The 17,127-nt window shown below is 36.6% G+C and overlaps 1 long non-coding RNA gene across 1 annotated transcript; it reads right to left on the reverse strand.

The window, feature by feature from the left end:
* Positions 1-4,315: 4,315 nt before the first annotated feature.
* Positions 4,316-11,003, reverse strand: LOC147831576 (uncharacterized). Its single transcript, XR_015522044.1, has 4 exons — positions 10,885-11,003; positions 10,071-10,286; positions 5,849-5,970; positions 4,316-5,751 (listed from the first exon to the last, which is right to left on the reverse strand). It is a non-coding gene; the product is annotated as an uncharacterized LOC147831576 (long non-coding RNA).
* Between the last annotated feature and the right edge of the window lie 6,124 nt (positions 11,004-17,127).

The following is a 17,127-nucleotide window of genomic DNA, read 5'->3' on the forward strand; positions in this document are numbered from 1 at the left end:
AGCACAAATGCCTCAATACCTCAGGCTGTTGATGTTGACATCCACTCTGCAGATCTCTCGCACGCCCACATACTGAATGTAACCCCAAACTATGATTTTTCCTTCACCAAACTTGACTGATTTCTCAGAGAATTTTGTGTCCATGCGAGTTCCAATAGGTCTTCTGCAGTAATTTTGAGGATTAGGAGGCAGTTCAACAGATGATATATTATATATATATTATTTAAGCTGATTTTATAAAGAAATCTTAGAAAATAACATCAATTGTGTGCCTTTAAGAAAACTCAATGACAATTATATTTTTTAAGATTATTTTTAAACTACTGAAGTTTTTTGTACTTACGGCAGCTCAAACATGTCATTTTGTTTGCTACAGCTTTAAGAAAATACTATCATTAGAAGATTTGCTAATATACAGTTGAAGTCAGAATTATAAGACCTTTTCTTTTAAAAATATTTCCTTATTAAGGAAATTAAGTTGAACAGAGCAAGGAACTTTTCACTGTATGTCTGATAATATTTTTTTATCTGGGGAAAGTCTTATTTGTTTATTTCAACTACAATAAAAGCAGTTTTTTATTTTTTTAAACTACATTTTAGGGACAAACTTATTAGCCCATTTAAGCTATATTTTTATTTGATAGTCTACAGAACAAACTATCATTATACAACAACTTTCCTAATTACCCTAGTTAACCTAATTAACCCAGTTAAGCTTTTAAATGTCTCTTTAAGCTGTATAGAAATGTGTGTGTGTGTGTGTGTGCGTGTGTGTGTGTTTATATATATATATATATATATATATATATATATATATATATATATAATATATATACATACATATATATATATAATATATATACATACTGTATATATATATATATATATATATATATATATATATATATATATATATATATATATATATATATACACACACACACACACACACACACACACACAGTATTGACCAGTAACATTGTTTATGTGCACTGCCATTTTAGTTGTTCAGTCAAGTCTATGAGATTTTAATAGCCAATCTGATTGGTTAGATCACTGTAGGATGAAATACACAAGAAAGTTTTGTTCAAATAATTACTTCATGCCACATTATCAATAATCATATTAGCTTTAGCAAACACCACAAATACACTAATACAGTGTAGCCAATTCATGTGTACAACATTATGATCTATGTTATAGAAACATAAAGGGTCTAAGCTGAAAATAAAATAAATAAATTATAGAAACATTTAGAATAGTATTTTTTAAATATCATTGGAATAATAATATGTCAGAACACCAGAATCAGCAGCTAAGAGAAGATCATTTACAACGTTAGAAAGAAGATCTTCTCTTAGCTGCTGATTCAGGTCTTCTGTCCATACAGTAGTTATTCTTTTAGATATGAGTGCTGCTTTTTAATACTATTAGTCCTTCTTGGGCTTGTAAAGGAGTAGCAGATAATGCGCTTCACTGATTTTCATCTTATTTAAGTCACAGAAAATAGTTTGTGCTGATAAAGAATAGACGCTGTGGTTCTGTTTCAGTTGTTCATGGTGTTCCTCAAGGGTCAGTATTGGGTCCACTTTTATTTATCATTTATCATTTTCTATGATGTGCTTGCTATACTCTGTCTTTAAGGTGTTCTTAAGTGCTTTGAAAAGCATCTATTAAATAAGTATTATTATTTCTATTATTATTATTACATTTTAAAATGATCAAGAGCAACCCTGCAATTCTAGGTTACATTTATAAAACATAAATGATGCAAAGCTAAGTGCTGTTATATACAAATGCAGACTTTGCTTTGAACGCAGAAAGCTCTAACCTGCATGTGGACAGAAAATAGCTACACATGTAGCAATTAATCCTGCTGGTGACCATTTCCTGTTTTTTTTCCAACCTTTCAACCTTCTCCAGCACCTTTCGAGGTACTGCTGCAGGACAAAAGCAGCCCTCTGACCTGAAAGAAATCTTTCTTGCACTTGCAACCATATTTATCCTGTTTTATAGCTGTCTGGCACTGGTCCACACGATGGTGTACCGCATGTTTACATAAACCTCTCAGGGTCATAGTGCCATGTGCTAACGATGGCTGAATCCCAATTCTGTGCTACTGTATACTGTATGCAAGATTAAGGGTAATGCAGCCCGAGTCGTAGTATGCTCAAACTAGCGTATCAAACCTAGTGAAACAGATCGCTACTTATAAAAAGGATTACATATTATGGAAACAATAAATGTATAAATTAAACAAATTTAATCCAGTTAAGCCTGCTTTTTTTACACATTCGTTCATTCTGCTTTGGCTTTCTCCCTGATTTGTCCATGGTCGCCATAGTGGAATGAGCCGCCATCTATTCCATCATATGTTTTTACACAGTGGATGCCCTTTTAGACGCAACCCATTATCAGGAAACACCATACACTCTCACACACACACACACACACACACACACACATACATACATACATACATACATACAATTCATCCAATTCACCTGTAGCACATATCTTTGGACTGTGGGGGGAACACCGGATCACCTGGAGGAAACCCACACAAACATATTAGAATATGCAAACTTTACACAGACTCCAGGACTCGAACCAGCAACCTTCTTGCTGTTGGGCGACAGTGCTAACCACTGAGCCACTTTCTTTCACAATGGGAAATTAGTCTGGATGGTGAATTGTTGGCTGTGGGCTTTTATTTATTCTTGTTAAAGAGGCTTATATACTCTAACCATTGTGGAAGGAAAATAAGGTTATGAGAAGTGTAGACAATCGCTTCCATAATGTGCTGAATTTCGCAATGAAAGAAGCTATTAAGCCAAACAAAACAAAAATGTTTTGTGACTTTTAACTGGGCGTTGATTCGATTGTCTGTATTATGAAGATGGAAAAATTGGGGAGCTGATAATTGTTTTGTTGTGTTGCATGTTTGTGCTTTTGGTGATGCTGAAATGAACAGCCATTCAAACGCATTTCTCTTTTGACCACATGTGTTTGGTGATATTCATTAGTTCCTTATTTCCTCACAATCATCATTTTCTTTGAGCATTAAGTATGATTTACGTATATTATTGAGTGGACAAACCCATGTTGTGTGGCTTACGAGTGAGCAGAAAAGAAAGTAAAGTAAAATGATATGAATAGCAAAATCATAACCTTTCAAACCTCATTTTCTTCCTGTTACTGAAGCACACATTGCTGACTGTTGCGATATATCAGCCTGATCTCACGAGGAAGCATATTTATTTTACACTATATCAGTTGAGTAGCTAATTCGTTTAAAATTTCAAAAAATGTAAAAATGTATGATTTTTATTTCACTTCATAAATTTAATAAATGTATTATATAAGTTTCCCGGTTTCCTCCCACCATCCAAAAAAAACATGCAACTTAAACAAATTGACTAATCCAAAATAGCACAATAGACATGCTCCTAGTAAGTAGTTCTCTCTTAAGAGCAATCACTATCTGTTCATTAGCTACTACAGCAGAGTAGTTGTCGAGATCTACCAGAGCTAAAACTCCCCTCTTGCATTGCAAACGAGAGGGAGCCCCAGGCTCGAGGATCTTATGAACTCAGGGCTCTCTCCTGGGACAGCATGCCAAACAAGCTTTAAAATCAATCATCAGCTAAGTGTGAACTCTTGAAAAAGGAGGCGTGGCACACAACCCCACCCCTAAACCCAATGGCCATTTGGGGATAAGCGAATTATTGTACAAATGAGATCATATGAATTAGCCACTAAATCAAAATGTTATGAAATGCTGTGTGATTGGGATGGATATACATTTAAATTGCAAATTTTTTTCTCTATGCAGTTAGGTAGTTTGTTTCCTATTTAAATTAGATTTTAGACCAGATATTGCCCCAAGCAGCATCTGAAACACCATCCAGCAAGTCCAACTCTTTTACAAGCCAAGCTCTTAAAATTTTGTTTTACTTCAAATTCACTATCTCTGCTGATTTTAGACACCTTTGTTTATCTCCTCTAACTGAGATTTGTAAGGGTGTCTTAAACCCTGTTTACACTAATACATTTTAGTTTTAAAATGCATAACTTTTGCTACAGTTACAGCTTCCGTCCACACTACACCCGAGTTTGCGAGCCCCGAAAATGGAGTGTTTTGAAAATGCTGAGTATGCCGTTTTTGTTTTAAAACGTTGCTGCTCCATGTCAATTTGAATGGGGAAAACGGAGTCATCTGAAAACAGACGCATGGCTGTAGACTTTCACCTATTTGATCGGGGCTTTTTTTCCAATATCAAGCACACAAAATTCAGTCTTGCGTCCTTTTCTTGTAAGTTCAGACTTTGCAAGTTTGATATGGAAAACAAACTCCTGAGGACAAGTCCTTTAAACGGAACAGTGTAGCTACTTTATAACCTCATTCACATCACCCTGGCTACGTTGTTTCACTATTTTAACAATAAAATAAAAACATAATTTACGGAACTACTATTTTCAATTTGCTATTAACAAGTCAACAGACTCCAAAAATGTTGAGGTGTCGTGTAGCTAAATATTTATAAGACCATCATCTTTCCTGTATGCATATATAGAACAAAATGGAGCCTATAACATTACTGCCTCCTTTATTTTCATTAAAAAATAGAAAACGTACCCTGTCTCTTTTAAAAAACATATAAAAGTATAACGTACATTAAGTTTATACAATATAAGAAATAAAGACAAGCAATCAGTCAATATGCCGAGTGAACGTGTTTACGTAAATTAGCATATTAACTCATCATTTTAACACATCAAAACATGTTACATGAGAATAAGTAATAGATTAAAAAGACAGAAGAATCAATAAATAGAGACTAGATGAATTAAATATCACGTTTAACAACTATGGTGAGATGAGGGTCCAGCGGTAGATCCTTGATGAACTGTCCGACCTGCCATGTGGAGGTGCCCGCAGAGCACCCACTGACTGACTAGGGCTTAGACGTCTGCACACAGTGCAGTGCATGTCAGAGCGTGTGTCTGGTCATGTGATGTGCATTTTCAGTGGTATAGTGGGGACGGAGATCTTTTCAGAAAAGCTAGGTGATATGCCAGAGTGGACGTAGGTCGTTTTCTTTCTATTTTCAGTTTTAAAACTAAAATTTATTAGTGTAAACAGGGCCTCAGGAAAGGGAAATGAGAAGGGTGCAGATGACCAGTCACGAGCACTTGTCCCCTTCCCAAAACCTTCACAGGAACCAAACAACAAAAAATATAGTTTTCCTTTTTATTTTTTTACTCTAAGCATGATTCGAAAATTGTGTTTTCAGCATGGGACGCAGTTGCAAAAACAATGACGCTAAAGAGCAAATCCGTACCTCTTAAGGCCAAAAAATGGGCATCTTGTACATATGGCAGTATGTCTCAAAACTACTATATAATTTCTTACTGTAGACTAAATTCTAGGTGCATACTCAGTGATGTGCAGCTCCAGTTATACAACAATTTTACATAGTGTCAAAGTCAGCTGATGATTTAAGCTATTTTGCTTATTTTTTGTCACTCTATCTGAAGAAAGAGCAGAGATCTGTGATCACTGATGTGTCAGAGGCTCTATTTATAAACTACCCAGTATTTAAGTAAGTGAAAATGAAGAGGCGTGTCCTGCACGTCCTGCAGCTGTAGAACGAGTGAGTAGGGCAGGCCTGAGAAAAAGCATCTCTATATTATGTAGATTTCTTCCTCTTTGTTCATCTTTTTTATGGTGAAATCTCTGGATTTATGCTAGAAAGTGAAAATGTTCAGAGGTTAGCTTTTGGATCAATGCACAGACATGAACTATATTTATTCTCACATAAGCTGCCTACCTGTATATACTTACAGTATCTACCCAAAACATCTGGCAGTTCCTGGCATTGCAGCTGGCATGATTATGAGGTCATGTGGAGAATAGAGGTCATGATGGAGCATCAAACACATGCTGGGATGCCACAACAGCACCTACTGTAAGAATGCACACAACTTCTGTCAAAGTAATGCATTCTTATGGACTTACGTTGTTTAACTAATATTAAATAACTTTGCGTTTCTCTAAATGTTGTAAAACTGAGATCTTTATCATATTTTAGGTCCCACTAATGATTTTCTTTGCATACAACAAGCATATAACATATGTTAAGATCTATATTTTAATGTATTTTGATACTTACATGAAAGAAATTAACATGGTCATGCATTTTCTTTACATTAAATAATAAAGCATTTGAATGTGGAGGATAGAGAGTCAAATATTTAGCAAGTAGGTGAAGCTTAGCTTTACATTAGCCTTGGTCAATGTGAATTCAACTTTATACAATATTTTCACTTAGTATGAGGAACAGTAACGATGCTGGTCTTATCAAACACTGCTAAAAATAGTTTCCCAGCAGAAAGAGGATGTCAGATTGACGTTGTACCCAGGGGCGGATTTAGTGATTTGGGGGCCCAAAGCAACTCCAGCCATGGGCCCCCAAGTCCTGAAATGCACCCTTCTACTTTTATTTAATTTTTTTATATATATTTGAGTTTTTTTTTTTTATATCTCTCAATCTTTTCTACGTTTTATCCAAACGTAAGCTTTACAATTTAAATAATCAGATGTCTTAAAATTAATTTACAACTAAAAATTATAATATATCTTTTATAAATTTGACTGCTGGACTGTTCCATGATTGAGGGTGGTGGATATTTTTTCATATTATTACATAACATTACGTTATTATAACAATATTATATTTTATTGTAAATTAAACTATTTTTATTACGTAAAAAATTATTTTTGACTCTCACTATACAAAATATAATTAAAAAATTATGTTTATTGGTATAATTTATACTTCTAGATATTTATTGGGGGCCTCCTAAGCGGTCGCTTACTTTCCTTATTGGTTAAATCCGCCCCTAGTTGTACATCAAAGTTGTGGGACGTTGTATTCTATTTAGAAATGAAAATCGGTTTGACATCAGGCCAACATTAATGTCCTACGGCGAACAGATGTTGTATTTTAGGTTACTTTCCAATGCTACCTAAAAAAATCAACGTCTAAGGATGTTACAGCTTGACGTTACGTGGACTTTACTGATATCAGACGATTTTGGTTGCCATACTTGACAAATAAATGTCAGTATTTGACGTTAAAATGACGTTGGTTTAACATGTTGACTTTTGTTGTTGACATGTTGACTTTTCATGTTGGATTTTGGTTACTTTCCAACACAACATAAAATTGACTAAATATCAATGTTTAAAGATGTTACAACTTGACGTTGTGTGGACGTTACTAATATAACATCCATCAGACATTATATTTTGGTTGCTATACCTGATGAATAAATTTGACGTCAATATGACGTTGGATTAAGATGTTGGCTCATTGTTGGTTTTGGTCACTAAAAACAGCTCATTGTTGGATTTTGGTCACTAAAAACAGCTCATTGTTGGATTTTGGTCACTAAAAACACCTCGTTGTTGGATTTTGGTCACTAAAAACAGCTCGTTGTTGGATTTTGGTCACTAAAAACAGCTCGTTGTTGGATTTTGGTCACTAAAAACAGCTCGTTGTTGGATTTTGGTCACTAAAAACAGATCGTTGTTGGATTTTGGTCACTAAAAACAGATCGTTGTTGGATTTTGGTCACTAAAAACAGCTTATTGTTGGATTTTGGTCTCTAAAAACAGCTCATTGTTGGATTTTGGTCACTAAAAACAGCTCGTTGTTGGATTTTGGTCACACATCACAACCTAAAATCAAACAAATATCAATGTCATTTCACAAAATTACTGAAAGTCAAAATAACATCGTTCTTAGACGCTGGCGACGTAAATCTGATCTAATATTAACGTCATATGACATTGTGTGTCTGCTGTGTTTGTTCTATATTCTCTGGTCTGCATTATCACCTTTATTTTATAGTTATATTTAAACTATCCAGTCCAACATCAAGTATCTAACACAAAACAACAGGTTTATTTAAAATGTCAAATTCCTATAAATAACTATGTGAGAAAAAGGTTTTTCTAGTTGAAAAGGGTGTGAAACAAAAACATCATCTCAAGAAGTACTGAACTGAAGACAAGTATATGGGCGTTTTAGCATGTTTTTGGCACTTTTAGCGCAAGTCTGGACATTAATTTGCATAAAGTTTTGTTTAAGGCGCTTAAGTTGTGAGCAATTACAAGAACACGGTGACGTGAGGACTGCAGTAGTTTCACTTCCTTTCACGAGAAAACGTTTGGTAAGAACAAAAGTTCCTTTTTGTGGACAGCTGTGTCTTACATCGACAGCATCAGCGTTTATTTTATTTTTTTCATTCTAAAAAAGATCTCTTCATAATAACAAATTCATACCAGGAATTACCGCCTCTTTTGTGCTAGCCACAATGTCACATGACAACTAACGCACGTTAATATTGTATAAGAAAGAGTGTGTGCTAACTATAGGCCTACTCTGCAGTTTGTATGTGATGTCAAAGGTAGAAAATATTCTTTACAATGCTTGTAAAACAATCTAATAACCAGAAACGTTTGATTAGGGTTTTAAAAAAGTCTTTACATGGGATATTTAAGTCTCTGTTAAAGTAAAATGAAAATGTTTAGGTGTATCAATATTTAAGGTCTTTGTAGGAGCCTTACCACTGTATCTAGCACGTTTGTGTCACCCAGACTCATAGCCAGGGGGTGTTCGAGGGGTTCGAAAGACCCACCCCCCACTGACAAAGTGCAGAATTTGGCCTCTATAGACCATTTCAATGTGCTGATGTCATTGGCCCATGAGAATTTCCTTCTTGTTGTTAAACTATTTGATAACTGTAACAATAGGCAATTCAATCATAAGCTGACGTTATTACAGGATTATTTATCATGATTTTTACTTTTTTAGATTCTCTGAAGCTATTGAAATTAAAAATGTAAAACAGGAAATACATTTGGACCATTGTTATTGTTTACATCCCTCAAAATAGTCTATTTAAGCTCATTTGTCACATTTTTGATAGTATGCCATCATAAATTGTGAAAATAACCGATAAAAGAAGGCTATAAGACAAATAAAATTTGTAATTATTAAATTTTACAAATTCTGACTGAAGAAATTCGGTTTAAAGTTGTGTATGTATGCATATTGTATGTTTTTAATAAGTTTTAACAGAACCATAATTGTATTTTTTAATGATGCATGATAACAAACTAGGATTGTAAAAATAAGTTTTTTTCATTCCCCTTTATTCTACATTTTTAATAAAAAATTCTAATCTCATACCATTATCTATAAAGTTGTAATAACTTACAGTTTAAAAGCACATTTCTAAATAAACACTTTGTGGTAAAATAGTATGGTAAGCTCAAGATCAAAAAGTGTGGTTGTGATCACCATCCGAGAAGCTAATGCAGCAAAGATTAGTGCTTAAAATATCACTAATCTGCAGTATGTAAACCTCATAATTTAAAAGAAATTAAGGAGGATAACTGCACAAAGCTCCACTTACTGAAAAAAAAAGAACCACTCCTTTCAATAGGCTGACAGCGGGTCTGTATCCCCAGAGCAGGTGATACTTAAATGCCAATTAAGCAAATAGTTCACACAAAAATAAATTCTATCATCATCACACTTCACTTCAGCCTGTACAAAATAAGATATACCTATAGGTAACCAAAGTCCCCATTAACTTTTTGGTTAACATCATTTTTCCAAACATACTTAGTTGAGCTGAGAAAATCTCATAAGACTTAAGTGTGACTAAATCTTAAGTTTCTTTTACATCCCCTTCAGTTAAAACAATTGTCTTAAATATACAATATTTATTTGCATGTAAGCTTTTTAAATCACTTACAGTTTATAAAATGCTAAATAAAAGAGAAATTGTTCACATCTACCACTTGATGGCAGTGTTTATCCACCACTGGGTCTTGTTCACCTACCTTGACTAATTCTGTTCGCCTGCCTCTGAGGTTGACCTGTGCGATTTACATATCTGCATAAACCACCTCACCACCTCTTAAAAAATAGTCATCATCCTCATTTTCCTATTATTCTGAGGTCTATGATTATTAGTGCAGCAGAACTGACCTTAAATCGGCTTTTTCAGGAAATAAAAATATCTCTCTTGCCGAAGGTTATAACACTGTGAGGCAAAGTTAGCCAGGTCTTGTTTTTGATTGACAGCTTCCTAACAAGGACAGCTTAAAGCGGCGGAGTTACGCCCTGAAGCCCCTCTCCTCTCCCATGCTGCACCAGAGGGCAGGGGGCTGTGTGTGTGATGTGTTTGTCTTTATCATCTTCCACCTGCACACACACAGTCACAGAGGGGTATAAATGACATTACGGGTGTCAACGTTCGCTGTGTCTCATCAGGGTGGATAATGATAAAGAGCCATTAAAACACCTTCCTCTGTCCTCTGACTATGAAACAGCCATGCTCCCATACAAAAAATTAATTAAATAAAAACGTGTCATTGTATATCGAGACTTGTCTGAACATTTAATGCTCGTACATTATATTTCATACTCACAAATATCAGCTGTACTATCTGCTTAAGGAAATTGTGGCTGTGGACGGGAGAGATCACTGGCTTTTGTGCATATGCGTGGCTTTATTCTGTTACATAGTTGATTGTGTTCATATTTAGGCCACTAAGTCATGTTTAAAATCAAACAGCCCACAGAAAATAAGTTATACAGTATGGGTGATACAAATATTTGAGTAACTAATAGCTTACTATATTTTTCAAGTAGCTAGCCCAACACTGTGGCTTTAAAAAGCCTGCATAACTATAGTTACAATTAAATTAGGCAACGGAAAGGGAATACTGACATAATTGCAACAATGGCAGATTCGAGAGATACATGAAATGACAAAACTGTTGCATTATGCATATTCGACCTGTAGGTGGTAATACTACACGTCTGTGTAGCCTACATCCGGTCCTCTCATTCATCTTTTTTTTTTAAAAGTTCCCCAGGTTCTGCAGGTTGCAATGTCCCGAATTTTGCTTGTCAATCTTAAGCCATTTGTAATGGATTGTTTGGTTCAAATTGGAATTTTCCCAACCATCAGAGTGAGTGCTCCGACAGGCCTCCAAAATGTCACCATCTAAATAAACAGCCAAAATAGGATGCCTTTTGTTTTTAGTTAACAATAAATTCCCTCTTAAACTCTTTTTACTATGGTATTATAAATAATAAATTAAAATTCACCTTAATCTAGCTGGAATACCACATTGGAAAATGTGTTTCCAAGACTGTTGCATCCCAATTCACATTCTTATACTACGCCCTAAAAGTATGTATTTTTTTGTGATGGAAAAAGTATGTAATTTTGAGTGTGTAAACGAAGATTATGCAAGCTTTGGGACATACTACACATCATCCACATTTTTTTCCATATTTAATTTCCTACCTTATTGAAAAAGCGGAGAGATACAGAGAATTCTTTTTTAGGTATAATTATGCATTCAGACGTCAATGTCAAAACACGTCTTTATATAAGTTTGGTGTTGTTATTGTTGTTGTTGTTGCGGATGAAATATGACATAGAAAACGTGATTTAAATATTTTCCAGTGGGCTGATATTACTTAACAGTTTTACAAACATCTTACCGTTTTTAGTTCTAATCAAATTTATGTCCATTGCCCAATGTACTGAGGGCAATATCAGCGGTTAGAGTGTGGAAGCTGCTACACTTAAAATTTTTACCGGAAATAGTAAACCATTTGGAAACCTTTGGCATACTATTTTCAACATACTACGATTTTGGATATACTTATTCTATTTTTAAATACTATTTAGGATGGATAGTATGTGAATTGTGAGACAGCAAATGAGTATCTCGTCAGTACAATCCACAGAGACCTGTGTCTCTCTAAAATAAACTCAATTCCTAACAAGGTATCCATGGCGCAGTTTTGAGAGCCTAGAAACATCCAATCAGCTGGAGAGCTCCTTTGTTAATACAGCTGTATTGCATGAAGGCATGGATCACAAATGAACATATCTGACCAGCTGGACATGGAAACCAAGAGTACCTCATTGTCAGCATACCTTGGAAAAGCATTCAACCAAACCTGGAGGCCATCATTAAAATTCCAGATCAAAGGAGACATTCATGCCAGCTACACAACAACGACAAACCTTATTCATATGTGGCACTAATCAAGATGCGCAGCTGCAACAAAAGCATTCGAACATCAACTTCTGGATCTACCAGGACCAAAGACGTTGAGAAAGAGCAATTGAATGCGAATGAAAGAATGAGAGGCGAAGAATACACCACAAGGGATTCCAAACATCTTGAATGCACTTTGATGTATACATCTATTTTTAAATATATACATACTATTGCGCTCTCCTGGGCTGCACTATAATATTCCTGACCAAACAGCAAACAGCAGGTATGCTAGCGGACTCTCCAGAGGTATTCATCTTCTATATCTTCTGACAAGGTAGCTCTACTCATTCAGCTCTTCTCTGTTTCTCTTTCTAGTAAAGGTGGAATCTGTCAGTCAAAAGCTAGAGTACAGTACAACACATTATTCTTTATCTACAGCAAGTCATCCATCCGCCTTCCACCGATCACTAGATATCTATAATTAGTCCACATGAAATCATACATTTGTGTTTATTTTGCCACCTCATATTGTTTCTCTTTAGGTGAACTATTAATACTTGCCGATTTTCGAATCAAAGTCTGACCGTTTGCTTCAACGTTTGGACCAAGCCTCTCTCACCGTTAGTTTGGTATGAAGGAATAAGGTGAAAAAAGAAAGCCCCACCCCCTACTTAATATTACATTTAATTTTGGAGTAAATAAAAGTCTCAGCAACATCCAGTTTGCGCAGACTTTATTATTTGTAAATATCTAAAAGAATGTTTTTGTGATAGTATCGTAATGTAGTCAACAAACTAAACAAATCTGTATCTAGCAGAATTAAATTATGACATAATAATGGGTCTTACTAAATCAGAACTGCTGAACTACAGATGAAATTGATTCCCAAACAATCTCTTGGTGGTAACACTTCCAAGTCTTTTGCACATGTTTGCTAAATTAAAACGTTTGTTAGCTTACTAATCGGTCAAATAAGACATAGTGCTAACAAATAAGTGATGTTCTGAGAGAATGTTCCCTGGCTGCCTGAGGGATTTGGTAGTAGAAAGCTCCTGAATGGATGGCATATTAAAGCTGAAACAGGGATGCGGACATAAAGAGCTACTGGTAAAGACCAGTTTAAGCTAGTATGTTTGTTCTATTAGCTATATCTATAGCTTCTAGCATCACCTTGATTGGCATACACTGAATTCCTTTGGTTTTACTCAGAAAGTAAACTACATCCCATTTAGCTTGACATGCAAATCTTTTGTTATAACCTACTGAGGTCTTCATTATTTGGTTTGGAGTGATTACCCAAATAAGCTTGTATAATAGGACCTATTTAAAGATATCATGGCAATATAAGGAGCAAGGCCTACATCAGAAACTTGGAATGGCAAAGCATTCCCTTGAGAAATATCTTTTTTTGGAAAGATACATTGGCTGCACCCCAGAGATTTGGTTCTCAAAAGCTAGCCACACACAGTATGCAGCCTTTGTTCCACTGAAAGCATTTGTCTTCAGTGCAGCGCAAAGAAGAGGGGTTAAAATCCAATTCAATCGATATCACTGGAGACGCACAGATACAAACAGAGGCTAAGGATCCCTCCCTTCTCCAGCTGAAAGTTAAAATAGAATAAAATGTTGAAATGCCTTTGAAGTTTCAATACCAAACCCTGAGCAAGTCAATACTCGCCGTATTGTTACAGATACCCAGAAATTTCGACAGAAATCCACAGAAAAACAATGACAGTCCTGCCTGGTTACCCTCATTGAGATGTTAAAATCTCTCTGCTTGTATATAGTCATGCTTTTCAGAGCAATAAATTGTCTTATAAACAGTTGGTGGATTTATGAAGGTCTTATATTGTTTATTAGGGCTGTAAGGAATGGTAGGTGGTCCATGTGTGGGTCTCCTCCTCGGGTTTAAATTTTAGGCCATGGAGGTGTAAAATAAGATGACTGTCCCATCACCCCAATTCACCCACCATTCTCTTACCTTACCACCTTCCCTCCAGGTTAACCCTGTGCGTCCTAACTAATGAGGAGTTTCCGTGGCCTGCTGAGCTCCCGGGATGGGATGGAGCTTACCCCTGGTGTGGGACCGGGGGAGCGGGACGGTAGAGCACCGGTGTCAGCCTCCGCTTCGCTGCACATACATCATGCCGGTCATTAGCGGAGGATCAGGCTGGACCTTTGGCCAGCGCGCCACTGGCGGCAGGGAGGGGATGGCCATAAAAAACCCCAGGCTCTGTCACTCATTGTCACTTAAAGCGAGAATTTATCAGGGCCTCTGCCTGCGCGCCGATGAATAATGAATGAGGTTCTGGAGCTTTGCCTTGACGCTCGGGTGCTAATGGGGCCGGAAAGCTGCGGCAGGACCATCCTTTGTGCCGGAAGGTTGCACTGTCGGGGTATGGACCGGCCTCTATTGGTGGATGAGTCTGGCCATAATATCACACATTCACAGCGAGGTCTGGCCCCTTCTTCTCTTGATGTATATGCCTAGAGCAGCTTCTAGACCCTGGGTAGTCTGTTACATACCACCAAAAGTGTAAGGAAGTTTAACACCAGTGCCTATTTAAGCTGCATAAGAGGCCTCAGTTTCGGAAGTGTCAGAATTCTTGTCCAACTAATGCGTGTTGACATTCCCTTGCGTTATTCGAACACGAGACTGGATGAATGTTGTTATTTTGACATAAAGCTGCTTAGGGTGGCCTTAGAGGACTTAAAACTTACCCTTGACTTTAAATATGGAAGCACTCTTGCCTTTAAGATCTGGATTCAGGGAAGGGAAGTGCATCCCTCGTTGGCCGCTTTAGAATAGATTCATGAAGACCGGCTTATTGCATCAGTTGCGAGAATTCTCTAAGAGAACAAGTTTGGTCATAGGGCAAGATAATAAAACAAATATTGCTTTATTTTACTTGTTAATTCGGAACAACCTTGAGATGAGGTGAACACATCTGACAGCTTTGTGCAACCAATGAAGGAGATAAATAGAGATGAACGATATCCCTATGTTATATTTATGTGGAATCCAATCCAACATAGTGTAGGAAATACTGTCGCAATCAAAATGTGTGGAATTGTGCTCAACTTCTTGTAAGGAAAGTTTGTGTTTTCTGGACTAAAAGGGACTACTCGCTTTACACACTTTTGATACTGTAACTAACCATACAACTCCTCGCTCCTGATGAAATAAAGAGTTCAAATTCAGTCTTAAAGTCTCGGAGCGAAAGAGTTTTTTGATTTATTCAGAGAAAGATTTTGGGGCGAAAAAAAGCAACAATAAACAAGTGAACATTCTGAGCTTCTGCCACACTTTCTTCCTGTCAAGTCTCTGAGAACTTTCAGCTAATTACGAGCAAAGCCCCACACCACAGAGAACTTGCATCCGTCGCTGTCTGAGGATGACAAAAGGCTTAGAGGGGGCAAGAAACAAACAAGCCCCAGAATAAGAAAAAGGCTTTCCAGCGGAGCTGCATGGGCGACAGCAACATCTAATCAGTTGTGTTTTTTTTTCCTCAGCACTGCCTTCAGCGTCGCATGGAAGGCGCAGTTCCTCTGATCAGCGAGCGAAGGGGCTCTCCCACTGCGCCAGTCTCCTGTCCTCTGAACCACGGGTCAGTCCTTGGTGAGTAGCCTTGCTCCTCCGTCTACTTTATGGTGGTGCATCCAGTCTTCATTACCATGCAGAGACGCATGCCGGGGGTAACTGCACCCCAGGACTGCCTGGAGGGGCTGCGCTCTATCCGGCCTCCATCGGGAACTCCTGCGCTGCTGGTTGCCGCCGAAATGGGAGCGCAGGATGGAAACGCAGTGCATTAAGTGACTCCATGCCTCGGGGTCAGAGAGGAGGCGACATGGCATCTCCGCCGAGCAATCGTAAACAAGCAGAGGATGTTAGATCTCTTCATCCTATTCAAATGCTTTATTATGCTGATTTTTGAGCAAACTGTAAACTAATCAGGGCAACTTTTTACCAGTTCTCGCATGCACACGGGGGGAATTGTTGGAAAGGTTAGGCGCTGCGAGTCGATTGTGGTGCCTCGCCTCCAAACTTTGCACTCTCCGGATCATTTCAAACAAACACAGGGAGAGTCCGAGGCTGGAAGAGATTTCATGCGGCATACTTAATTGGAAAAGGGGGGCTGGTGGACCATTGCTAGAAACATTCACATTCAGTATGCTCATTGGGACCGAAGTTGTAAATAGTTAATTATGACTCTGTATGCAAATGTTGGCCTTTAAATGAATTCAAGGAATAATTTCCATGTTCATGTATTTGCATAAATGCATATTACATGCATTTCACACTCAACACCTCAAAATGTCATAAAGAGTGATACATTTAAAAAAAAAATCTAATATATTCACTTGCTTTACCTCCCACAGTTCACAGAATGGACCTTGAGCATTTCACAAAAACGGAAAGGATCTTTTATACACTACAGGTGTAAGTTCATATGTCCTCTAAAATATGCATTCACAATTACTGCACATATGCATTACTGAATAAAAAATATATAAAATACAACAATTTTTTCCTCTTAAAATACAAAAGGTTAACAAAACTGCTTCAGTGCATATATTCTAGAAATGTTTAGTAGTAAAAATATTGAATGTGATAAACATCAACATGCATTATCCATATTACTAAAAACACATGAAATAATATACAAAGTATAAAAATTTAACCATATGAAATCCAGTTAAGATGGATAAAAGTTAAATCTTTAACAAACATCATAACAACCAGGTTGACCTTTTATCCGAAAATTATCATTATTATTTTATTGGCTCATATTTACCAAAGTCGTGTCAGTATATTAATCAATCCAAGATGTGGGCCAAAAAAATTATTTTCAAGAAGTGCACGTTAAGATTGTTTAGATGATTCTTCCCGTTTTCTTCGCTCATTTCTAGAATGCAGCATCTTTGTATTAATTTATATTAAAATAGATATATTAAATTATATTATATTAAAAAGAAGTAAAGTGGCTCGTGAAAGGTCAGCAAGCCAAGACTCGAAC

This window comes from Danio rerio, chromosome 22 (genome assembly GCF_052040795.2).
Source record: "Danio rerio strain M-AB ecotype USA chromosome 22, GRCz13ab, whole genome shotgun sequence".
Lineage (NCBI taxonomy): Eukaryota > Metazoa > Chordata > Actinopteri > Cypriniformes > Danionidae > Danio > Danio rerio.